The 24,014-nt window shown below is 53.5% G+C and overlaps 1 protein-coding gene across 4 annotated transcripts in view; it reads left to right on the forward strand.

The window, feature by feature from the left end:
• LOC125463854 (glutamine-rich protein 2-like) overlaps positions 1-24,014 on the forward strand; it is a 136,680-nt gene that overhangs the window by 79,709 nt on the left and 32,957 nt on the right. The window lies entirely within an intron of this gene.

Here is a 24,014-nt window from a genome sequence, read left to right on the forward strand (position 1 = left end):
GGGTGTATTTGTAAGGTCGGTGTGTGTGTGTAAGGTCGGTGTGTGTGTAGGATCGGTGTGTGTGTGTCAGTTCGGTGTGTGTGTGTAAGGTCGATGTGTGTGTAGGATCTGTGTGTGTGTAAGGTCGGTGTGTGTGTAGGATACGTGTGTGTGTCAGTTCGGTGTGTGTGTGTAAGGTCGGTGTGTGTGTCAGGTCAGTGTGTGTGTAAGGTCGGTGTGTGTATAAGGTCGCTGTGTGTGTAAGGTCAGTGTGTGTGTAAGGTCGGTGTGTGTATAAGATCGGTGTGTGTGTAAGGTCGGTGTGTGTGTCAGTTCGGTGAGTGTGTCAGGTCGGTTTGTGTGTAAGGTCGGTGTGTGTGTCAGGTCGGTGTGTGTGTAAGGTCGGTTTGTGTGTGTAAGGTCAGTGTGTGCGTAAGGTCGGTGTGTGTGTAAGGTTGGTTTGTGTGTGTAAGGTCAGTGTGTGTGTAAGGTCGGTGTGTGTGTAAGGTTGGTTTGTGTGTGTAAGGTCAGTGTGTGTGTCAGGTCAGTGTGTGTGTCAGGTCGGTGTGTGTGTAAGGTCGGTGTGTGTAAGGTCGGCGTGTGTGTAAGGTCGGTGTGTGTAAGATCGGTGTGTGGATAAGGTCGGGGTGTGTGTGAGGTCGTTGTGTGTGTCAGGTCGGTGTGTCTGTAAGGTCGGTGTGTGTGTAGGTCAGTGTGTGTGTAAGGTCGGGGTGTGTGTGAGGTCGGTGTGTGTGTAACGTTGGTGTGTGTCTGTAAGGTCAGTGTGTGTGTCAGGTCGGTGTGTGTGTAAGGTCAGTGCGTGTGTCAGGTCGGGGTGTGTCTGTAAGGTCAGTGCATGTGTAAAGTTGGTGTGTGTGTCAGGTTGGTGTGTGTGTAAGGCCGGTGTGTGTGTCAGGTTGGTGTGTGTGTAAGGTCGGTGCGGGTGTCAGGTCGGGGTGTGCCTGTAAGGTCAGTGCATGTGTAAGGTCGGTGTGGTGTCAGGTCAGGGTGTGTGTGAGGTCGGTGTGTGTGTAACATTGGTGTGTGTCTGTAAGGTCAGTGTGTGTGTCAGGTCGGTGTGTGTCTGTAAGGTCAGTGCGTGTGTAAGGTCGGTGTGTGTGTAAGGTCGGTGTGTGTGTCAGGTCGGGGTGTGTGTGAGGTCGGTGTGTGTGTAACGTTGGTGTGTGTCTGTAAGGTCAGTGCGTGTGTCAGGTTGGGGTGTGTCTGTAAGGTCAGTGCGTGTGTAAAGTTGGTGTGTGTGTCAGGTTGATGCGTGTGTAAGGCCGGTGTGTGTGTAACGTCGGTGTGTGTGTAAGGTCGGTGTGTGTGTCAGGTCAGTGTGTGTGTCACAGGGGTAGGTGTGTCAGGTCGGTATTGTGTGTAAGTTGGTGTGTGTAAGGCTGGTGAGTGTGTCACAGGGGTGTGTGTGTCAGGTCGGTCTGTGTGTGTCACAGGGATGTGTGTGTAAGGTCGGTGTGTGTATAAGATCGGTGTGTGTGTCAGTTCGGTGTGTGTGTCAGGTCGGTGTGTGTGTCAGGTCGGTTTGTGTGTAAGGTCGGTGTGTGTGTCAGGTCGGTGTGTGTGTAAGGTTGGTTTGTGTGTGTAAGGTCAGTGTGTGTGTCAGGTCAGTGTGTGTGTAAGGTCAGTGTGTGTGTAAGATCGGTGTGTGTGTAAGGTCGGTGTGTGTGTAAGGTTGGTTTGTGTGTGTAAGGTCAGTGTGTGTGTCAGGTCAGTGTGTGTGTAAGGTCAGTGTGTGTGTCAGGTCAGTGTGTGTGTCAGGTCGGTGTGTGTGTAAGGTCGGTGTGTGTAAGGTCGGTGTGTGTGTAAGGTCGGTGTGTGTGTAAGATCGGTGTGTGTTTAAGGTCGGGGTGTGTGTGAGGTCGGTGTGTGTGTCAGGTCGGTGTGTCTGTAAGGTCGGTGTGTGTGTAGGTCAGTGTGTGTGTAAGGTCGGGGTGTGTGTGAGGTCGGTGTGTGTGTAACGTTGGTGTGTGTCTGTAAGGTCAGTGTGTGTGTCAGGTCGGTGTGTGTGTAAGGTCAGTGCGTGTGTCAGGTTGGGGTGTGTCTGTAAGGTCAGTGCATGTGTAAAGTTGGTGTGTGTGTCAGGTTGGTGTGTGTGTAAGGCCGGTGTGTGTGTCAGGTCGGTGTGTGTGTCAGGTCGGTGTGTGTGTCAGGTTGGTGTGTGTGTGTCAGGTCTGGTCGGTGTGTGTGTCAGGTTGGTGTGTGTGTAAGGTCGGTGTGTGTGTCAGGTCGGTGTGTCTGTAAGGTCGGTGTGTGTGTAGGTCAGTGTGTGTGTAAGGTCGGGGTGTGTGTGAGGTCGGTGTGTGTGTAACGTTGGTGTATGTCTGTAAGGTCAGTGTGTGTGTCAGGTCGGTGTGTGTGTAAGGTCAGTGCGTGTGTCAGGTCGGGGTGTGTGTGAGGTCGGTGTGTGTGTAACGTTGGTGTGTGTCTGTAAGGTCAGTGTGTGTGTAAGGCCGGTGTGTGTGTCAGGTCGGTGTGTGTGTCAGGTTGGTGTGTGTGTGTCAGGTCTGGTCGGTGTGTGTGTCAGGTTGGTGTGTGTGTAAGGTCGGTGTGTGTGTAAGGTCGGTGTGTGTATAAGATCGGTGTGTGTGTCAGTTCGGTGTGTGTGTCAGGTCGGTTTGTGTGTAAGGTCGGTGTGTGTGTCAGTTCGGTGTGTGTGTCAGGTCGGTTTGTGTGTAAGGTCGGTGTGTGTGTCAGGTCGGTGTGTGTGTAAGGTCGGTTTGTGTGTGTAAGGTCAGTGTGTGCGTAAGGTCGGTGTGTGTGTAAGATCGGTGTGTGTGTAAGGTTGGTTTGTGTGTGTAAGGTCAGTGTGTGTGTCAGGTCAGTGTGTGTGTCAGGTCAGTGTGTGTGTAAGGTCAGTGTGTGTGTCAGGTCGGTGTGTGTGTCAGGTCGGTGTGTGTGTAAGGTCGGTGTGTGTAAGGTCGGTGTGTGTGTAAAGTTGGTGTGTGTGTCAGGTTAGTGTGTGTGTAAGGCCGGTGTGTGTGTCAGGTCGGTGTGTGTGTCAGGTCGGTGTGTGTGTCAGGTTGGTGTGTGTGTGTCAGGTCTGGTCGGTGTGTGTGTAAGGTCGGTGTGTGTGTCAGGTCGGTGTGTCTGTAAGGTCGGTGTGTGTGTAGGTCAGTGTGTGTGTAAGGTCGGGGTGTGTGTGAGGTCGGTGTGTGTGTAACGTTGGTGTGTGTCTGTAAGGTCAGTGTGTGTGTCAGGTCGGTGTGTGTGTAAGGTCAGTGCGTGTGTCAGGTCGGGGTGTGTGTGAGGTCGGTGTGTGTGTAACGTTGGTGTGTGTCTGTAAGGTCAGTGTGTGTGTAAGGCCGGTGTGTGTGTCAGGTCGGTGTGTGTGTCAGGTCGGTGTGTGTGTAAGGTCGGTTTGTGTGTGTAAGGTCAGTGTGTGCGTAAGGTCGGTGTGTGTGTAAGATCGGTGTGTGTGTAAGGTTGGTTTGTGTGTGTAAGGTCAGTGTGTGTGTCAGGTCAGTGTGTGTGTAAGGTCAGTGTGTGTGTCAGGTCGGTGTGTGTGTAAGGTCGGTGTGTGTAAGGTCGGTGTGTGTGTAAGGTCGGTGTGTGTGTAAGATCGGTGTGTGGATAAGGTCGGGGTGTGTGTGAGGTCGTTGTGTGTGTCAGGTCGGTGTGTGTTTAAGGTCAGGGTGTGTGTGAGTTCGGTGTGTGTGTCAGGTCAGTGTGTCTGTAAGGTCGGTGTGTGGGTAGGTCAGTGTGTGTGTAAGGTCGGGGTGTGTGTGAGGTCGGTGTGTGTGTAACGTTGGTGTGTGTCTGTAAGGTCAGTGCGTGTGTCAGGTTGGGGTGTGTCTGTAAGGTCAGTGCATGTGTAAAGTTGGTGTGTGTGTAAGGCCGGTGTGTGTGTAAGGCCGGTGTGTGTGTCAGGCCGGTGTGTGTGTCAGGTTGTTGTGTGTGTAAGGTCGGTGCGGGTGTCAGGTCGGGGTGTGCCTGTAAGGTCAGTGCATGTGTAAGGTCGGTGTGTGTGTCAGGTCGGGGTGTGTGTAACGTTGGTGTGTGTCTGTAAGGTCAGTGTGTGTGTCAGGTCGGTGTGTGTGTAAGGTCAGTGCGTGTGTCAGGTTGGGGTGTGTCTGTAAGGTCAGTGCGTGTGTAAAGTTGGTGTGTGTGTCAGGTTGGTGTGTGTGTAAGGCCGGTGTGTGTGTCAGGTTGGTGTGTGTGTAAGGTGAGTGCGGGTGTCAGGTCGGGGTGTGTGTCAGGTCGGGGTAAGTCTGTAAGGTCAGTGCGTGTGTAAGGTTGGTGTGTGTGTCAGGTCGGTGTGTGTGTCAGGTCGGGGTAAGTCTGTAAGGTCAGTGCGTGTGTAAGGTCGGTGTGTGTGTCAGGTTGGTGTGTGTGTAGGTCAGTGTGGTGTAAGGTCAGGGTGTGTGTGAGGTCAGTGTGTGTGTAAGGTCGGTGTGTGTGTCAGGTCGGTGTGTGTGTGTCAGGTCGGTGTGTGTGTCAGGTCGGTGTGTGTGTAAGGCCGGTGCATGTGTCAGGTCAGTGCGTGTGTAAGGTTGATGTGTGTGTGTAAGGCCGGTGTGTGTGTAAGGCCGGTGTGTGTGTAAGGTCGGTGTGTGTGTCAGGTCGGTGTGTATGTCAGGTCGGTGTGTGTGTAAGGTCGGTGTGTGTGTCAGGTCAGTGTGTGTGTCACAGGGGTAGGTGTGTCAGGTCGGTGTTGTGTGTAAGTTGGTGTGTGTAAGGCTGGTGAGTGTGTCACAGGGGTGTGTGTGTCAGGTCGGTCTGTGTGTGTCACAGGGATGTGTGTGTCAGGTCGGTGTGCGTGTAAGGTCAGTGTGTGTCAGGTCGATGTGTGTGTCAAGGGTGTGTGTGTCAGGTCAGTGTGTGTGTCAGATTGGTGTGTGTGTCACAGGGGTGTGTGTGTAAGGTCGGTATGTGTGTCAGGTCGGTGTGTGTGTCAGGTCGATGTGTTTGTGTCAGGTCAGTGTGTGTCAGGTCAGTGTGTGTCAGGTCAATGTGTGTGTCACGGGTGTGCGTGTCAGGTCGGTGTGTGTGTCACAGGGGTGTGTGTGTCAGGTCGGTGTGTGTGTGTGTGTGTGTGTGTGTGTGTAAGGTCGGTACGTGTATCAGGTCGGGGTGTGTCTGTAAGGTCACTGCGTGTGTAAGGTCAGTGTGTGTGTCAGGTTGGTGTGTGTGTAAGGTCGGTGTGTGTGTCAGGTTGGTGTGTGTGTAAGGTCAGTGTATGTGTAAGATCGGTGTGTGTGTCAGGTCGATGTGTGTGTGTAAGGTCGGTGTGTGTGTCAGGTCGGTGTGTGTGTGTAAGGTCGGTGTGTGTGTCAGGTTGGTGTGTGTGTCAGGTTGGTGTGTGTGTCAGGTTGGTGTGTGTGTGTCAGGTCTGGTCGGTGTGTGTGTCAGGTTGGTGTGTGTGTAAGGTCGGTGTGTGTGTAAGGTCGGTGTGTGTGTCAGGTCGGTGTGTGTGTCAGGTCGGTGTGTGTGTCAGGTCGGTGTGTGTGTAAGGTCAGTGTATGTGTAAGATCGGTGTGTGTGTCAGGTCGGTGTGTGTGTGTAAGGTCGGTGTGTGTGTAAGGTCGGTGTGTGTGTCAGGTCGGTGTGTGTCAGGTTGGTGTGTGTGTAAGGTTGGTGTGTGTGTAAGGTCAGTGTATGTGTAAGATCGGTGTGTGTGTCAGGTCGGTGTGTGTCAGGTTGGTGTGTGTGTAAGGTCAGTGTATGTGTAAGATCGGTGTGTGTGTCAGGTCGGTGTGTGTGTGTCAGGTCGGTGTGTGTGTCAGGTCGGTGTGTGTGTCAGGTTGGTGTGTGTGTGTCAGGTCAGGTTGGTGTGTGTGTCAGGTCGGTGTGTGTTTAAGGTCGGGGTGTGTGTGAGGTCGGTGTGTGTGTCAGGTCGGTGTGTCTGTAAGGTCGGTGTGTGTGTAGGTCAGTGTGTGTGTAAGGTCGGGGTGTGTGTGAGGTCGGTGTGTGTGTAACGTTGGTGTGTGTCTGTAAGGTCAGTGTGTGTGTCAGGTCGGTGTGTGTGTAAGGTCAGTGCGTGTGTCAGGTTGGGGTGTGTCTGTAAGGTCAGTGCATGTGTAAAGTTGGTGTGTGTGTCAGGTTGGTGTGTGTGTAAGGCCGGTGTGTGTGTCAGGTCGGTGTGTGTGTCAGGTCGGTGTGTGTGTCAGGTTGGTGTGTGTGTGTCAGGTCTGGTCGGTGTGTGTGTCAGGTTGGTGTGTGTGTCAGGTCGGTGTGTCTGTAAGGTCGGTGTGTGTGTAGGTCAGTGTGTGTGTAAGGTCGGGGTGTGTGTGAGGTCGGTGTGTGTGTAACGTTGGTGTATGTCTGTAAGGTCAGTGTGTGTGTCAGGTCGGTGTGTGTGTAAGGTCAGTGCGTGTGTCAGGTCGGGGTGTGTGTGAGGTCGGTGTGTGTGTAACGTTGGTGTGTGTCTGTAAGGTCAGTGTGTGTGTAAGGCCGGTGTGTGTGTCAGGTCGGTGTGTGTGTCAGGTCGGTGTGTGTGTCAGGTTGGTGTGTGTGTGTCAGGTCTGGTCGGTGTGTGTGTCAGGTTGGTGTGTGTGCAAGGTCGGTGTGTGTGTAAGGTCGGTGTGTGTATAAGATCGGTGTGTGTGTCAGTTCGGTGTGTGTGTCAGGTCGGTTTGTGTGTAAGGTCGGTGTGTGTGTCAGTTCGGTGTGTGTGTCAGGTCGGTTTGTGTGTAAGGTCGGTGTGTGTGTCAGTTCGGTGTGTGTGTCAGTTCGGTGTGTGTGTCAGGTCGGTTTGTGTGTAAGGTCGGTGTGTGTGTCAGGTCGGTGTGTGTGTAAGGTTGGTTTGTGTGTGTAAGGTCAGTGTGTGTGTCAGGTCAGTGTGTGTGTCAGGTCAGTGTGTGTGTAAGGTCAGTGTGTGTGTAAGATCGGTGTGTGTGTAAGGTCGGTGTGTGTGTAAGGTTGGTTTGTGTGTGTAAGGTCAGTGTGTGTGTCAGGTCAGTGTGTGTGTCAGGTCAGTGTGTGTGTCAGGTCAGTGTGTGTGTCAGGTCGGTGTGTGTGTAAGGTCGGTGTGTGTGAGGTCGTTGTGTGTGTCAGGTCGGTGTGTGTTTAAGGTCGGGGTGTGTGTGAGGTCGGTGTGTGTGTCAGGTCGGTGTGTCTGTAAGGTCGGTGTGTGTGTAGGTCAGTGTGTGTGTAAGGTCGGGGTGTGTGTGAGGTCGGTGTGTGTGTAACGTTGGTGTGTGTCTGTAAGGTCAGTGTGTGTGTCAGGTCGGTGTGTGTGTAAGGTCAGTGCGTGTGTCAGGTTGGGGTGTGTCTGTAAGGTCAGTGCATGTGTAAAGTTGGTGTGTGTGTCAGGTTGGTGTGTGTGTAAGGCCGGTGTGTATGTCAGGTCGGTGTGTGTGTCAGGTCGGTGTGTGTGTCAGGTTGGTGTGTGTGTGTCAGGTCTGGTCGGTGTGTGTGTCAGGTTGGTGTGTGTGTAAGGTCGGTGTGTGTGTCAGGTCGGTGTGTCTGTAAGGTCGGTGTGTGTGTAGGTCAGTGTGTGTGTAAGGTCGGGGTGTGTGTGAGGTCGGTGTGTGTGTAACGTTGGTGTATGTCTGTAAGGTCAGTGTGTGTGTCAGGTCGGTGTGTGTGTAAGGTCAGTGCGTGTGTCAGGTCGGGGTGTGTGTGAGGTCGGTGTGTGTGTAACGTTGGTGTGTGTCTGTAAGGTCAGTGTGTGTGTAAGGCCGGTGTGTGTGTCAGGTCGGTGTGTGTGTCAGGTCGGTGTGTGTGTCAGGTTGGTGTGTGTGTGTCAGGTCTGGTCGGTGTGTGTGTCAGGTTGGTGTGTGTGTAAGGTCGGTGTGTGTGTAAGGTCGGTGTGTGTATAAGATCGGTGTGTGTGTCAGTTCGGTGTGTGTGTCAGGTCGGTTTGTGTGTAAGGTCGGTGTGTGTGTCAGTTCGGTGTGTGTGTCAGGTCGGTTTGTGTGTAAGGTCGGTGTGTGTGTCAGGTCGGTGTGTGTGTAAGGTCGGTTTGTGTGTGTAAGGTCAGTGTGTGCGTAAGGTCGGTGTGTGTGTAAGATCGGTGTGTGTGTAAGGTTGGTTTGTGTGTGTAAGGTCAGTGTGTGTGTCAGGTCAGTGTGTGTGTCAGGTCAGTGTGTGTGTAAGGTCAGTGTGTGTGTCAGGTCGGTGTGTGTGTCAGGTCGGTGTGTGTGTAAGGTCGGTGTGTGTAAGGTCGGTGTGTGTGTAAAGTTGGTGTGTGTGTCAGGTTAGTGTGTGTGTAAGGCCGGTGTGTGTGTCAGGTCGGTGTGTGTGTCAGGTCGGTGTGTGTGTCAGGTTGGTGTGTGTGTGTCAGGTCTGGTCGGTGTGTGTGTAAGGTCGGTGTGTGTGTCAGGTCGGTGTGTCTGTAAGGTCGGTGTGTGTGTAGGTCAGTGTGTGTGTAAGGTCGGGGTGTGTGTGAGGTCGGTGTGTGTGTAACGTTGGTGTGTGTCTGTAAGGTCAGTGTGTGTGTCAGGTCGGTGTGTGTGTAAGGTCAGTGCGTGTGTCAGGTCGGGGTGTGTGTGAGGTCGGTGTGTGTGTAACGTTGGTGTGTGTCTGTAAGGTCAGTGTGTGTGTAAGGCCGGTGTGTGTGTCAGGTCGGTGTGTGTGTCAGGTCGGTGTGTGTGTAAGGTCGGTTTGTGTGTGTAAGGTCAGTGTGTGCGTAAGGTCGGTGTGTGTGTAAGATCGGTGTGTGTGTAAGGTTGGTTTGTGTGTGTAAGGTCAGTGTGTGTGTCAGGTCAGTGTGTGTGTAAGGTCAGTGTGTGTGTCAGGTCGGTGTGTGTGTAAGGTCGGTGTGTGTAAGGTCGGTGTGTGTGTAAGGTCGGTGTGTGTGTAAGATCGGTGTGTGGATAAGGTCGGGGTGTGTGTGAGGTCGTTGTGTGTGTCAGGTCGGTGTGTGTTTAAGGTCAGGGTGTGTGTGAGTTCGGTGTGTGTGTCAGGTCAGTGTGTCTGTAAGGTCGGTGTGTGGGTAGGTCAGTGTGTGTGTAAGGTCGGGGTGTGTGTGAGGTCGGTGTGTGTGTAACGTTGGTGTGTGTCTGTAAGGTCAGTGCGTGTGTCAGGTTGGGGTGTGTCTGTAAGGTCAGTGCATGTGTAAAGTTGGTGTGTGTGTAAGGCCGGTGTGTGTGTAAGGCCGGTGTGTGTGTCAGGCCGGTGTGTGTGTCAGGTTGTTGTGTGTGTAAGGTCGGTGCGGGTGTCAGGTCGGGGTGTGCCTGTAAGGTCAGTGCATGTGTAAGGTCGGTGTGTGTGTCAGGTCGGGGTGTGTGTAACGTTGGTGTGTGTCTGTAAGGTCAGTGTGTGTGTCAGGTCGGTGTGTGTGTAAGGTCAGTGCGTGTGTCAGGTTGGGGTGTGTCTGTAAGGTCAGTGCGTGTGTAAAGTTGGTGTGTGTGTCAGGTTGGTGTGTGTGTAAGGCCGGTGTGTGTGTCAGGTTGGTGTGTGTGTAAGGTGAGTGCGGGTGTCAGGTCGGGGTGTGTGTCAGGTCGGGGTAAGTCTGTAAGGTCAGTGCGTGTGTAAGGTTGGTGTGTGTGTCAGGTCGGTGTGTGTGTCAGGTCGGGGTAAGTCTGTAAGGTCAGTGCGTGTGTAAGGTCGGTGTGTGTGTCAGGTTGGTGTGTGTGTAGGTCAGTGTGGTGTAAGGTCAGGGTGTGTGTGAGGTCAGTGTGTGTGTAAGGTCGGTGTGTGTGTCAGGTCGGTGTGTGTGTGTCAGGTCGGTGTGTGTGTCAGGTCGGTGTGTGTGTAAGGCCGGTGCATGTGTCAGGTCAGTGCGTGTGTAAGGTTGATGTGTGTGTGTAAGGCCGGTGTGTGTGTAAGGCCGGTGTGTGTGTAAGGTCGGTGTGTGTGTCAGGTCGGTGTGTATGTCAGGTCGGTGTGTGTGTAAGGTCGGTGTGTGTGTCAGGTCAGTGTGTGTGTCACAGGGGTAGGTGTGTCAGGTCGGTGTTGTGTGTAAGTTGGTGTGTGTAAGGCTGGTGAGTGTGTCACAGGGGTGTGTGTGTCAGGTCGGTCTGTGTGTGTCACAGGGATGTGTGTGTCAGGTCGGTGTGCGTGTAAGGTCAGTGTGTGTCAGGTCGATGTGTGTGTCAAGGGTGTGTGTGTCAGGTCAGTGTGTGTGTCAGATTGGTGTGTGTGTCACAGGGGTGTGTGTGTAAGGTCGGTATGTGTGTCAGGTCGGTGTGTGTGTCAGGTCGATGTGTTTGTGTCAGGTCAGTGTGTGTCAGGTCAGTGTGTGTCAGGTCAATGTGTGTGTCACGGGTGTGCGTGTCAGGTCGGTGTGTGTGTCACAGGGGTGTGTGTGTCAGGTCGGTGTGTGTGTGTGTGTGTGTGTGTGTGTGTAAGGTCGGTACGTGTATCAGGTCGGGGTGTGTCTGTAAGGTCACTGCGTGTGTAAGGTCAGTGTGTGTGTCAGGTTGGTGTGTGTGTAAGGTCGGTGTGTGTGTCAGGTTGGTGTGTGTGTAAGGTCAGTGTATGTGTAAGATCGGTGTGTGTGTCAGGTCGATGTGTGTGTGTAAGGTCGGTGTGTGTGTCAGGTCGGTGTGTGTGTGTAAGGTCGGTGTGTGTGTCAGGTTGGTGTGTGTGTCAGGTTGGTGTGTGTGTCAGGTTGGTGTGTGTGTGTCAGGTCTGGTCGGTGTGTGTGTCAGGTTGGTGTGTGTGTAAGGTCGGTGTGTGTGTAAGGTCGGTGTGTGTGTCAGGTCGGTGTGTGTGTCAGGTCGGTGTGTGTGTCAGGTCGGTGTGTGTGTAAGGTCAGTGTATGTGTAAGATCGGTGTGTGTGTCAGGTCGGTGTGTGTGTGTAAGGTCGGTGTGTGTGTAAGGTCGGTGTGTGTGTCAGGTCGGTGTGTGTCAGGTTGGTGTGTGTGTAAGGTTGGTGTGTGTGTAAGGTCAGTGTATGTGTAAGATCGGTGTGTGTGTCAGGTCGGTGTGTGTCAGGTTGGTGTGTGTGTAAGGTCAGTGTATGTGTAAGATCGGTGTGTGTGTCAGGTCGGTGTGTGTGTGTCAGGTCGGTGTGTGTGTCAGGTCGGTGTGTGTGTCAGGTTGGTGTGTGTGTGTCAGGTCAGGTTGGTGTGTGTGTCAGGTCGGTGTGTGTTTAAGGTCGGGGTGTGTGTGAGGTCGGTGTGTGTGTCAGGTCGGTGTGTCTGTAAGGTCGGTGTGTGTGTAGGTCAGTGTGTGTGTAAGGTCGGGGTGTGTGTGAGGTCGGTGTGTGTGTAACGTTGGTGTGTGTCTGTAAGGTCAGTGTGTGTGTCAGGTCGGTGTGTGTGTAAGGTCAGTGCGTGTGTCAGGTTGGGGTGTGTCTGTAAGGTCAGTGCATGTGTAAAGTTGGTGTGTGTGTCAGGTTGGTGTGTGTGTAAGGCCGGTGTGTGTGTCAGGTCGGTGTGTGTGTCAGGTCGGTGTGTGTGTCAGGTTGGTGTGTGTGTGTCAGGTCTGGTCGGTGTGTGTGTCAGGTTGGTGTGTGTGTCAGGTCGGTGTGTCTGTAAGGTCGGTGTGTGTGTAGGTCAGTGTGTGTGTAAGGTCGGGGTGTGTGTGAGGTCGGTGTGTGTGTAACGTTGGTGTATGTCTGTAAGGTCAGTGTGTGTGTCAGGTCGGTGTGTGTGTAAGGTCAGTGCGTGTGTCAGGTCGGGGTGTGTGTGAGGTCGGTGTGTGTGTAACGTTGGTGTGTGTCTGTAAGGTCAGTGTGTGTGTAAGGCCGGTGTGTGTGTCAGGTCGGTGTGTGTGTCAGGTCGGTGTGTGTGTCAGGTTGGTGTGTGTGTGTCAGGTCTGGTCGGTGTGTGTGTCAGGTTGGTGTGTGTGCAAGGTCGGTGTGTGTGTAAGGTCGGTGTGTGTATAAGATCGGTGTGTGTGTCAGTTCGGTGTGTGTGTCAGGTCGGTTTGTGTGTAAGGTCGGTGTGTGTGTCAGTTCGGTGTGTGTGTCAGGTCGGTTTGTGTGTAAGGTCGGTGTGTGTGTCAGTTCGGTGTGTGTGTCAGTTCGGTGTGTGTGTCAGGTCGGTTTGTGTGTAAGGTCGGTGTGTGTGTCAGGTCGGTGTGTGTGTAAGGTTGGTTTGTGTGTGTAAGGTCAGTGTGTGTGTCAGGTCAGTGTGTGTGTAAGGTCAGTGTGTGTGTAAGATCGGTGTGTGTGTAAGGTCGGTGTGTGTGTAAGGTTGGTTTGTGTGTGTAAGGTCAGTGTGTGTGTCAGGTCAGTGTGTGTGTCAGGTCAGTGTGTGTGTCAGGTCAGTGTGTGTGTCAGGTCGGTGTGTGTGTAAGGTCGGTGTGTGTGAGGTCGTTGTGTGTGTCAGGTCGGTGTGTGTTTAAGGTCGGGGTGTGTGTGAGGTCGGTGTGTGTGTCAGGTCGGTGTGTCTGTAAGGTCGGTGTGTGTGTAGGTCAGTGTGTGTGTAAGGTCGGGGTGTGTGTGAGGTCGGTGTGTGTGTAACGTTGGTGTGTGTCTGTAAGGTCAGTGTGTGTGTCAGGTCGGTGTGTGTGTAAGGTCAGTGCGTGTGTCAGGTTGGGGTGTGTCTGTAAGGTCAGTGCATGTGTAAAGTTGGTGTGTGTGTCAGGTTGGTGTGTGTGTAAGGCCGGTGTGTATGTCAGGTCGGTGTGTGTGTCAGGTCGGTGTGTGTGTCAGGTTGGTGTGTGTGTGTCAGGTCTGGTCGGTGTGTGTGTCAGGTTGGTGTGTGTGTAAGGTCGGTGTGTGTGTCAGGTCGGTGTGTCTGTAAGGTCGGTGTGTGTGTAGGTCAGTGTGTGTGTAAGGTCGGGGTGTGTGTGAGGTCGGTGTGTGTGTAACGTTGGTGTATGTCTGTAAGGTCAGTGTGTGTGTCAGGTCGGTGTGTGTGTAAGGTCAGTGCGTGTGTCAGGTCGGGGTGTGTGTGAGGTCGGTGTGTGTGTAACGTTGGTGTGTGTCTGTAAGGTCAGTGTGTGTGTAAGGCCGGTGTGTGTGTCAGGTCGGTGTGTGTGTCAGGTCGGTGTGTGTGTCAGGTTGGTGTGTGTGTGTCAGGTCTGGTCGGTGTGTGTGTCAGGTTGGTGTGTGTGTAAGGTCGGTGTGTGTGTAAGGTCGGTGTGTGTATAAGATCGGTGTGTGTGTCAGTTCGGTGTGTGTGTCAGGTCGGTTTGTGTGTAAGGTCGGTGTGTGTGTCAGTTCGGTGTGTGTGTCAGGTCGGTTTGTGTGTAAGGTCGGTGTGTGTGTCAGGTCGGTGTGTGTGTAAGGTCGGTTTGTGTGTGTAAGGTCAGTGTGTGCGTAAGGTCGGTGTGTGTGTAAGATCGGTGTGTGTGTAAGGTTGGTTTGTGTGTGTAAGGTCAGTGTGTGTGTCAGGTCAGTGTGTGTGTCAGGTCAGTGTGTGTGTAAGGTCAGTGTGTGTGTCAGGTCGGTGTGTGTGTCAGGTCGGTGTGTGTGTAAGGTCGGTGTGTGTAAGGTCGGTGTGTGTGTAAAGTTGGTGTGTGTGTCAGGTTAGTGTGTGTGTAAGGCCGGTGTGTGTGTCAGGTCGGTGTGTGTGTCAGGTCGGTGTGTGTGTCAGGTTGGTGTGTGTGTGTCAGGTCTGGTCGGTGTGTGTGTAAGGTCGGTGTGTGTGTCAGGTCGGTGTGTCTGTAAGGTCGGTGTGTGTGTAGGTCAGTGTGTGTGTAAGGTCGGGGTGTGTGTGAGGTCGGTGTGTGTGTAACGTTGGTGTGTGTCTGTAAGGTCAGTGTGTGTGTCAGGTCGGTGTGTGTGTAAGGTCAGTGCGTGTGTCAGGTCGGGGTGTGTGTGAGGTCGGTGTGTGTGTAACGTTGGTGTGTGTCTGTAAGGTCAGTGTGTGTGTAAGGCCGGTGTGTGTGTCAGGTCGGTGTGTGTGTCAGGTCGGTGTGTGTGTAAGGTCGGTTTGTGTGTGTAAGGTCAGTGTGTGCGTAAGGTCGGTGTGTGTGTAAGATCGGTGTGTGTGTAAGGTTGGTTTGTGTGTGTAAGGTCAGTGTGTGTGTCAGGTCAGTGTGTGTGTAAGGTCAGTGTGTGTGTCAGGTCGGTGTGTGTGTAAGGTCGGTGTGTGTAAGGTCGGTGTGTGTGTAAGGTCGGTGTGTGTGTAAGATCGGTGTGTGGATAAGGTCGGGGTGTGTGTGAGGTCGTTGTGTGTGTCAGGTCGGTGTGTGTTTAAGGTCAGGGTGTGTGTGAGTTCGGTGTGTGTGTCAGGTCAGTGTGTCTGTAAGGTCGGTGTGTGGGTAGGTCAGTGTGTGTGTAAGGTCGGGGTGTGTGTGAGGTCGGTGTGTGTGTAACGTTGGTGTGTGTCTGTAAGGTCAGTGCGTGTGTCAGGTTGGGGTGTGTCTGTAAGGTCAGTGCATGTGTAAAGTTGGTGTGTGTGTAAGGCCGGTGTGTGTGTAAGGCCGGTGTGTGTGTCAGGCCGGTGTGTGTGTCAGGTTGTTGTGTGTGTAAGGTCGGTGCGGGTGTCAGGTCGGGGTGTGCCTGTAAGGTCAGTGCATGTGTAAGGTCGGTGTGTGTGTCAGGTCGGGGTGTGTGTAACGTTGGTGTGTGTCTGTAAGGTCAGTGTGTGTGTCAGGTCGGTGTGTGTGTAAGGTCAGTGCGTGTGTCAGGTTGGGGTGTGTCTGTAAGGTCAGTGCGTGTGTAAAGTTGGTGTGTGTGTCAGGTTGGTGTGTGTGTAAGGCCGGTGTGTGTGTCAGGTTGGTGTGTGTGTAAGGTGAGTGCGGGTGTCAGGTCGGGGTGTGTGTCAGGTCGGGGTAAGTCTGTAAGGTCAGTGCGTGTGTAAGGTTGGTGTGTGTGTCAGGTCGGTGTGTGTGTCAGGTCGGGGTAAGTCTGTAAGGTCAGTGCGTGTGTAAGGTCGGTGTGTGTGTCAGGTTGGTGTGTGTGTAGGTCAGTGTGGTGTAAGGTCAGGGTGTGTGTGAGGTCAGTGTGTGTGTAAGGTCGGTGTGTGTGTCAGGTCGGTGTGTGTGTGTCAGGTCGGTGTGTGTGTCAGGTCGGTGTGTGTGTAAGGCCGGTGCATGTGTCAGGTCAGTGCGTGTGTAAGGTTGATGTGTGTGTGTAAGGCCGGTGTGTGTGTAAGGCCGGTGTGTGTGTAAGGCCGGTGTGTGTGTAAGGTCGGTGTGTGTGTCAGGTCGGTGTGTATGTCAGGTCGGTGTGTGTGTAAGGTCGGTGTGTGTGTCAGGTCAGTGTGTGTGTCACAGGGGTAGGTGTGTCAGGTCGGTGTTGTGTGTAAGTTGGTGTGTGTAAGGCTGGTGAGTGTGTCACAGGGGTGTGTGTGTCAGGTCGGTCTGTGTGTGTCACAGGGATGTGTGTGTCAGGTCGGTGTGCGTGTAAGGTCAGTGTGTGTCAGGTCGATGTGTGTGTCAAGGGTGTGTGTGTCAGGTCAGTGTGTGTGTCAGATTGGTGTGTGTGTCACAGGGGTGTGTGTGTAAGGTCGGTATGTGTGTCAGGTCGGTGTGTGTGTCAGGTCGATGTGTTTGTGTCAGGTCAGTGTGTGTCAGGTCAGTGTGTGTCAGGTCAATGTGTGTGTCACGGGTGTGCGTGTCAGGTCGGTGTGTGTGTCACAGGGGTGTGTGTGTCAGGTCGGTGTGTGTGTGTGTGTGTGTGTGTGTGTGTGTAAGGTCGGTACGTGTATCAGGTCGGGGTGTGTCTGTAAGGTCACTGCGTGTGTAAGGTCAGTGTGTGTGTCAGGTTGGTGTGTGTGTAAGGTCGGTGTGTGTGTCAGGTTGGTGTGTGTGTAAGGTCAGTGTATGTGTAAGATCGGTGTGTGTGTCAGGTCGATGTGTGTGTGTAAGGTCGGTGTGTGTGTCAGGTCGGTGTGTGTGTGTAAGGTCGGTGTGTGTGTCAGGTTGGTGTGTGTGTCAGGTTGGTGTGTGTGTCAGGTTGGTGTGTGTGTGTCAGGTCTGGTCGGTGTGTGTGTCAGGTTGGTGTGTGTGTAAGGTCGGTGTGTGTGTCAGGTCGGTGTGTGTGTCAGGTCGGTGTGTGTGTCAGGTCGGTGTGTGTGTAAGGTCAGTGTATGTGTAAGATCGGTGTGTGTGTCAGGTCGGTGTGTGTGTGTAAGGTCGGTGTGTGTGTAAGGTCGGGGTGTGTGTCAGGTTGGTGTGTGTGTCAGGTCGGTGTGTGTGTCAGGTCGGTGTGTGTGTCAGGTTGGTGTGTGTGTGTCAGGTCAGGTTGGTGTGTGTGTCAGGTCGGTGTGTGTTTAAGGTCGGGGTGTGTGTGAGGTCGGTGTGTGTGTCAGGTCGGTGTGTCTGTAAGGTCGGTGTGTGTGTAGGTCAGTGTGTGTGTAAGGTCGGGGTGTGTGTGAGGTCGGTGTGTGTGTAACGTTGGTGTGTGTCTGTAAGGTCAGTGTGTGTGTCAGGTCGGTGTGTGTGTAAGGTCAGTGCGTGTGTCAGGTTGGGGTGTGTCTGTAAGGTCAGTGCATGTGTAAAGTTGGTGTGTGTGTCAGGTTGGTGTGTGTGTAAGGCCGGTGTGTGTGTCAGGTCGGTGTGTGTGTCAGGTCGGTGTGTGTGTCAGGTTGGTGTGTGTGTGTCAGGTCTGGTCGGTGTGTGTGTCAGGTTGGTGTGTGTGTCAGGTCGGTGTGTCTGTAAGGTCGGTGTGTGTGTAGGTCAGTGTGTGTGTAAGGTCGGGGTGTGTGTGAGGTCGGTGTGTGTGTAACGTTGGTGTATGTCTGTAAGGTCAGTGTGTGTGTCAGGTCGGTGTGTGTGTAAGGTCAGTGCGTGTGTCAGGTCGGGGTGTGTGTGAGGTCGGTGTGTGTGTAACGTTGGTGTGTGTCTGTAAGGTCAGTGTGTGTGTAAGGCCGGTGTGTGTGTCAGGTCGGTGTGTGTGTCAGGTCGGTGTGTGTGTCAGGTTGGTGTGTGTGTGTCAGGTCTGGTCGGTGTGTGTGTCAGGTTGGTGTGTGTGTAAGGTCGGTGTGTGTGTAAGGTCGGTGTGTGTATAAGATCGGTGTGTGTGTCAGTTCGGTGTGTGTGTCAGGTCGGTTTGTGTGTAAGGTCGGTGTGTGTGTCAGTTCGGTGTGTGTGTCAGGTCGGTTTGTGTGTAAGGTCGGTGTGTGTGTCAGTTCGGTGTGTGTGTCAGTTCGGTGTGTGTGTCAGGTCGGTTTGTGTGTAAGGTCGGTGTGTGTGTCAGGTCGGTGTGTGTGTAAGGTTGGTTTGTGTGTGTAAGGTCAGTGTGTGTGTCAGGTCAGTGTGTGTGTAAGGTCAGTGTGTGTGTAAGATCGGTGTGTGTGTAAGGTCGGTGTGTGTGTAAGGTTGGTTTGTGTGTGTAAGGTCAGTGTGTGTGTCAGGTCAGTGTGTGTGTCAGGTCAGTGTGTGTGTCAGGTCAGTGTGTGTGTCAGGTCGGTGTGTGTGTAAGGTCGGTGTGTGTGAGGTCGTTGTGTGTGTCAGGTCGGTGTGTGTTTAAGGTCGGGGTGTGTGTGAGGTCGGTGTGTGTGTCAGGTCGGTGTGTCTGTAAGGTCGGTGTGTGTGTAGGTCAGTGTGTGTGTAAGGTCGGGGTGTGTGTGAGGTCGGTGTGTGTGTAACGTTGGTGTGTGTCTGTAAGGTCAGTGTGTGTGTCAGGTCGGTGTGTGTGTAAGGTCAGTGCGTGTGTCAGGTTGGGGTGTGTCTGTAAGGTCAGTGCATGTGTAAAGTTGGTGTGTGTGTCAGGTTGGTGTGTGTGTAAGGCCGGTGTGTATGTCAGGTCGGTGTGTGTGTCAGGTCGGTGTGTGTGTCAGGTTGGTGTGTGTGTGTCAGGTCTGGTCGGTGTGTGTGTCAGGTTGGTGTGTGTGTAAGGTCGGTGTGTGTGTCAGGTCGGTGTGTCTGTAAGGTCGGTGTGTGTGTAGGTCAGTGTGTGTGTAAGGTCGGGGTGTGTGTGAGGTCGGTGTGTGTGTAACGTTGGTGTATGTCTGTAAGGTCAGTGTGTGTGTCAGGTCGGTGTGTGTGTAAGGTCAGTGCGTGTGTCAGGTCGGGGTGTGTGTGAGGTCGGTGTGTGTGTAACGTTGGTGTGTGTCTGTAAGGTCAGTGTGTGTGTAAGGCCGGTGTGTGTGTCAGGTCGGTGTGTGTGTCAGGTCGGTGTGTGTGTCAGGTTGGTGTGTGTGTGTCAGGTCTGGTCGGTGTGTGTGTCAGGTTGGTGTGTGTGTAAGGTCGGTGTGTGTGTAAGGTCGGTGTGTGTATAAGATCGGTGTGTGTGTCAGTTCGGTGTGTGTGTCAGGTCGGTTTGTGTGTAAGGTCGGTGTGTGTGTCAGTTCGGTGTGTGTGTCAGGTCGGTTTGTGTGTAAGGTCGGTGTGTGTGTCAGTTCGGTGTGTGTGTCAGTTCGGTGTGTGTGTCAGGGTCGGTTTGTGTGTAAGGTCGGTGTGTGTGTCAGGTCGGTGTGTGTGTAAGGTCGGTTTGTGTGTGTAAGGTCAGTGTGTGCGTAAGGTCGGTGTGTGTGTAAGATCGGTGTGTGTGTAAGGTTGGTTTGTGTGTGTAAGGTCAGTGTGTGTGTCAGGTCAGTGTGTGTGTCAGGTCAGTGTGTGTGTAAGGTCAGTGTGTGTGTCAGGTCGGTGTGTGTGTTAGGTCGGTGTGTGTGTAAGGTCGGTGTGTGTAAGGTCGGTGTGTGTGTAAAGTTGGTGTGTGTGTCAGGTTAGTGTGTGTGTAAGGCCGGTGTGTGTGTCAGGTCGGTGTGTGTGTCAGGTCGGTGTGTGTGTCAGGTTGGTGTGTGTGTGTCAGGTCTGGTCGGTGTGTGTGTCAGGTTGGTGTGTGTGTAAGGTCGGTGTGTGTGTCAGGTCGGTGTGTCTGTAAGGTCGGTGTGTGTGTAGGTCAGTGTGTGTGTAAGGTCAGGGTGTGTGTGAGGTCGGTGTGTGTGTAACGTTGGTGTGTGTCTGTAAGGTCAGTGTGTGTGTCAGGTCGGTGTGTGTGTAAGGTCAGTGCGTGTGTCAGGTCGGGGTGTGTGTGAGGTCGGTGTGTGTGTAACGTTGGTGTGTGTCTGTAAGGTCAGTGTGTGTGTAAGGCCGGTGTGTGTGTCAGGTCGGTGTGTGTGTCAGGTCGGTGTGTGTGTCAGGTCGGTGTGTGTGTAAGGTCGGTTTGTGTGTGTAAGGTCAGTGTGTGCGTAAGGTCGGTGTGTGTGTAAGATCGGTGTGTGTGTAAGGTTGGTTTGTGTGTGTCAGGTCAGTGTGTGTGTCAGGTCAGTGTGTGTGTAAGGTCAGTGTGTGTGTCAGGTCGGTGTGTGTGTCAGGTCGGTGTGTGTGTAAGGTCGGTGTGTGTAAGGTCGGTGTGTGTGTAAGGTCGGTGTGTGTGTAAGATCGGTGTGTGGATAAGGTCGGGGTGTGTGTGAGGTCGTTGTGTGTGTCAGGTCGGTGTGTGTTTAAGGTCAGGGTGTGTGTGAGTTCGGTGTGTGTGTCAGGTCAGTGTGTCTGTAAGGTCGGTGTGTGGGTAGGTCAGTGTGTGTGTAAGGTCGGGGTGTGTGTGAGGTCGGTGTGTGTGTAACGTTGGTGTGTGTCTGTAAGGTCAGTGCGTGTGTCAGGTTGGGGTGTGTCTGTAAGGTCAGTGCATGTGTAAAGTTGGTGTGTGTGTAAGGCCGGTGTGTGTGTCAGGCCGGTGTGTGTGTCAGGTTGTTGTGTGTGTAAGGTCGGTGCGGGTGTCAGGTCGGGGTGTGCCTGTAAGGTCAGTGCATGTGTAAGGTCGGTGTGTGTGTCAGGTCGGGGTGTGTGTAACGTTGGTGTGTGTCTGTAAGGTCAGTGTGTGTGTCAGGTCGGTGTGTGTGTAAGGTCAGTGCGTGTGTCAGGTTGGGGTGTGTCTGTAAGGTCAGTGCGTGTGTAAAGTTGGTGTGTGTGTCAGGTTGGTGTGTGTGTAAGGCCGGTGTGTGTGTCAGGTTGGTGTGTGTGTAAGGTGAGTGCGGGTGTCAGGTCGGGGTGTGTGTCAGGTCGGGGTAAGTCTGTAAGGTCAGTGCGTGTGTAAGGTTGGTGTGTGTGTCAGGTCGGTGTGTGTGTCAGGTCGGGGTAAGTCTGTAAGGTCAGTGCGTGTGTAAGGTCGGTGTGTGTGTCAGGTTGGTGTGTGTGTAAGGTCGGTGTGTGTGTAGGTCAGTGTGGTGTAAGGTCAGGGTGTGTGTGAGGTCAGTGTGTGTGTAAGGTCGGTGTGTGTGTCAGGTCGGTGTGTGTGTGTCAGGTCGGTGTGTGTGTCAGGTCGGTGTGTGTGTAAGGCCGGTGCATGTGTCAGGTCAGTGCGTGTGTAAGGTTGATGTGTGTGTGTAAGGCCGGTGTGTGTGTAAGGCCGGTGTGTGTGTAAGGCCGGTGTGTGTGTAAGGTCGGTGTGTGTGTCAGGTCGGTGTGTATGTCAGGTTGGTGTGTGTGTAAGGTCGGTGTGTGTGTCAGGTCAGTGTGTGTGTCACAGGGGTAGGTGTGTCAGGTCGGTGTTGTGTGTAAGTTGGTGTGTGTAAGGCTGGTGAGTGTGTCACAGGGGTGTGTGTGTCAGGTCGGTCTGTGTGTGTCACAGGGATGTGTGTGTCAGGTCGGTGTGCGTGTAAGGTCAGTGTGTGTCAGGTCGATGTGTGTGTCAAGGGTGTGTGTGTCAGGTCAGTGTGTGTGTCAGATTGGTGTGTGTGTCACAGGGGTGTGTGTGTAAGGTCGGTATGTGTGTCAGGTCGGTGTGTGTGTCAGGTCGATGTGTTTGTGTCAGGTCAGTGTGTGTCAGGTCAGTGTGTGTCAGGTCAATGTGTGTGTCACGGGTGTGCGTGTCAGGTCGGTGTGTGTGTCACAGGGGTGTGTGTGTCAGGTCGGTGTGTGTGTGTGTGTGTGTGTTTGTGTGTGTGTAAGGTCGGTACGTGTATCAGGTCGGGGTGTGTCTGTAAGGTCACTGCGTGTGTAAGGTCAGTGTGTGTGTCAGGTTGGTGTGTGTGTAAGGTCGGTGTGTGTGTCAGGTTGGTGTGTGTGTAAGGTCAGTGTATGTGTAAGATCGGTGTGTGTGTCAGGTCGATGTGTGTGTGTAAGGTCGGTGTGTGTGTCAGGTCGGTGTGTGTGTGTAAGGTCGGTGTGTGTGTCAGGTTGGTGTGTGTGTCAGGTTGGTGTGTGTGTGTCAGGTCTGGTCGGTGTGTGTGTCAGGTTGGTGTGTGTGTCAGGTCGGTGTGTGTGTAAGGTCAGTGTGTGTGTCAGGTCGGTGTGTGTGTCAGGTCGGTGTGTGTGTCAGGTCGGTGTGTGTGTAAGGTCAGTGTATGTGTAAGATCGGTGTGTGTGTCAGGTCGGTGTGTGTGTGTAAGGCCGGTGTGTGTGTAAGGTCGGTGTGTGTGTCAGGTCGGTGTGTGTCAGGTTGGTGTGTGTGTAAGGTTGGTGTGTGTGTAAGGTCAGTGTATGTGTAAGATCGGTGTGTGTGTCAGGTCGGTGTGTGTCAGGTTGGTGTGTGTGTAAGGTCAGTGTATGTGTAAGATCGGTGTGTGTGTCAGGTCGGTGTGTGTGTGTCAGGTCGGTGTGTGTGTCAGGTCGGTGTGTGTGTCAGGTTGGTGTGTGTGTGTCAGGTCAGGTTGGTGTGTGTGTCAGGTCGGTGTGTGTTTAAGGTCGGGGTGTGTGTGAGGTCGGTGTGTGTGTCAGGTCGGTGTGTGTGTAGGTCAGTGTGTGTGTAAGGTCGGGGTGTGTGTGAGGTCGGTGTGTGTGTAACGTTGGTGTGTGTCTGTAAGGTCAGTGTGTGTGTAAGGCCGGTGTGTGTGTCAGGTCGGTGTGTGTGTCAGGTCGGTGTGTGTGTCAGGTTGGTGTGTGTGTGTCAGGTCTGGTCGGTGTGTGTGTCAGGTTGGTGTGTGTGTAAGGTCGGTGTGTGTGTAAGGTCGGTGTGTGTATAAGATCGGTGTGTGTGTCAGTTCGGTGTGTGTGTCAGGTCGGTTTGTGTGTCAGTTCGGTGTGTGTGTCAGTTCGGTGTGTGTGTCAGGTCGGTTTGTGTGTAAGGTCGGTGTGTGTGTCAGGTCGGTGTGTGTGTAAGGTTGGTTTGTGTGTGTAAGGTCAGTGTGTGTGTCAGGTCAGTGTGTGTGTAAGGTCAGTGTGTGTGTAAGATCGGTGTGTGTGTAAGGTCGGTGTGTGTGTAAGGTTGGTTTGTGTGTGTAAGGTCAGTGTGTGTGTCAGGTCAGTGTGTGTGTCAGGTCAGTGTGTGTGTCAGGTCAGTGTGTGTGTCAGGTCGGTGTGTGTGTAAGGTCGGTGTGTGTAAGGTCGGTGTGTGTGTAAGGTCGGTGTGTGTGTAAGATCGGTGTGTGGATAAGGTCGGGGTGTGTGTGAGGTCGTTGTGTGTGTCAGGTCGGTGTGTGTTTAAGGTCGGGGTGTGTGTGAGGTCGGTGTGTGTGTCAGGTCGGTGTGTCTGTAAGGTCGGTGTGTGTGTAGGTCAGTGTGTGTGTAAGGTCGGGGTGTGTGTGAGGTCGGTGTGTGTGTAACGTTGGTGTGTGTCTGTAAGGTCAGTGTGTGTGTCAGGTCGGTGTGTGTGTAAGGTCAGTGCGTGTGTCAGGTTGGGGTGTGTCTGTAAGGTCAGTGCATGTGTAAAGTTGGTGTGTGTGTCAGGTTGGTGTGTGTGTAAGGCCGGTGTGTGTGTCAGGTCGGTGTGTGTGTCAGGTCGGTGTGTGTGTCAGGTTGGTGTGTGTGTGTCAGGTCTGGTCGGTGTGTGTGTCAGGTTGGTGTGTGTGTAAGGTCGGTGTGTGTGTCAGGTCGGTGTGTCTGTAAGGTCGGTGTGTGTGTAGGTCAGTGTGTGTGTAAGGTCGGGGTGTGTGTGAGGTCGGTGTGTGTGTAACGTTGGTGTATGTCTGTAAGGTCAGTGTGTGTGTCAGGTCGGTGTGTGTGTAAGGTCAGTGCGTGTGTCAGGTCGGGGTGTGTGTGAGGTCGGTGTGTGTGTAACGTTGGTGTGTGTCTGTAAGGTCAGTGTGTGTGTAAGGCCGGTGTGTGTGTCAGGTCGGTGTGTGTGTCAGGTCGGTGTGTGTGTCAGGTTGGTGTGTGTGTGTCAGGTCTGGTCGGTGTGTGTGTCAGGTTGGTGTGTGTGTAAGGTCGGTGTGTGTGTAAGGTCGGTGTGTGTATAAGATCGGTGTGTGTGTCAGTTCGGTGTGTGTGTCAGGTCGGTTTGTGTGTAAGGTCGGTGTGTGTGTCAGTTCGGTGTGTGTGTCAGGTCGGTTTGTGTGTAAGGTCGGTGTGTGTGTCAGTTCGGTGTGTGTGTCAGTTCGGTGTGTGTGTCAGGTCGGTTTGTGTGTAAGGTCGGTGTGTGTGTCAGGTCGGTGTGTGTGTAAGGTCGGTTTGTGTGTGTAAGGTCAGTGTGTGCGTAAGGTCGGTGTGTGTGTAAGATCGGTGTGTGTGTAAGGTTGGTTTGTGTGTGTAAGGTCAGTGTGTGTGTCAGGTCAGTGTGTGTGTAAGGTCAGTGTGTGTGTCAGGTCGGTGTGTGTGTCAGGTCGGTGTGTGTGTAAGGTCGGTGTGTGTAAGGTCGGTGTGTGTGTAAAGTTGGTGTGTGTGTCAGGTTAGTGTGTGTGTAAGGCCGGTGTGTGTGTCAGGTCGGTGTGTGTGTCAGGTCGGTGTGTGTGTCAGGTCGGTGTGTGTGTGTCAGGTCTGGTCGGTGTGTGTGTCAGGTTGGTGTGTGTGTAAGGTCGGTGTGTGTGTCAGGTCGGTGTGTCTGAAAGGTCGGTGTGTGTGTAGGTCAGTGTGTGTGTAAGGTCGGGGTGTGTGTGAGGTCGGTGTGTGTGTAACGTTGGTGTGTGTCTGTAAGGTCAGTGCGTGTGTCAGGTCGGTGTGTGTGTAAGGTCAGTGCGTGTGTCAGGTCGGGGTGTGTGTGAGGTCGGTGTGTGTGTAACGTTGGTGTGTGTCTGTAAGGTCAGTGTGTGTGTAAGGCCGGTGTGTGTGTAAGGCCGGTGTGTGTGTCAGGTCGGTGTGTGTGTCAGGTCGGTGTGTGTGTAAGGTCGGTTTGTGTGTGTAAGGTCAGTGTGTGCGTAAGGTCGGTGTGTGTGTAAGATCGGTGTGTGTGTAAGGTTGGTTTGTGTGTGTAAGGTCAGTGTGTGTGTCAGGTCAGTGTGTGTGTAAGGTCAGTGTGTGTGTCAGGTCGGTGTGTGTGTCAGGTCGGTGTGTGTGTAAGGTCGGTGTGTGTAAGGTCGGTGTGTGTGTAAGATCGGTGTGTGGATAAGGTCGGGGTGTGTGTGAGGTCGTTGTGTGTGTCAGGTCGGTGTGTGTTTAAGGTCAGGGTGTGTGTGAGTTCGGTGTGTGTGTCAGGTCAGTGTGTCTGTAAGGTCGGTGTGTGGGTAGGTCAGTGTGTGTGTAAGGTCGG

Source organism: Stegostoma tigrinum, chromosome 22, assembly GCF_030684315.1.
Source record: "Stegostoma tigrinum isolate sSteTig4 chromosome 22, sSteTig4.hap1, whole genome shotgun sequence".
Lineage (NCBI taxonomy): Eukaryota > Metazoa > Chordata > Chondrichthyes > Orectolobiformes > Stegostomatidae > Stegostoma > Stegostoma tigrinum.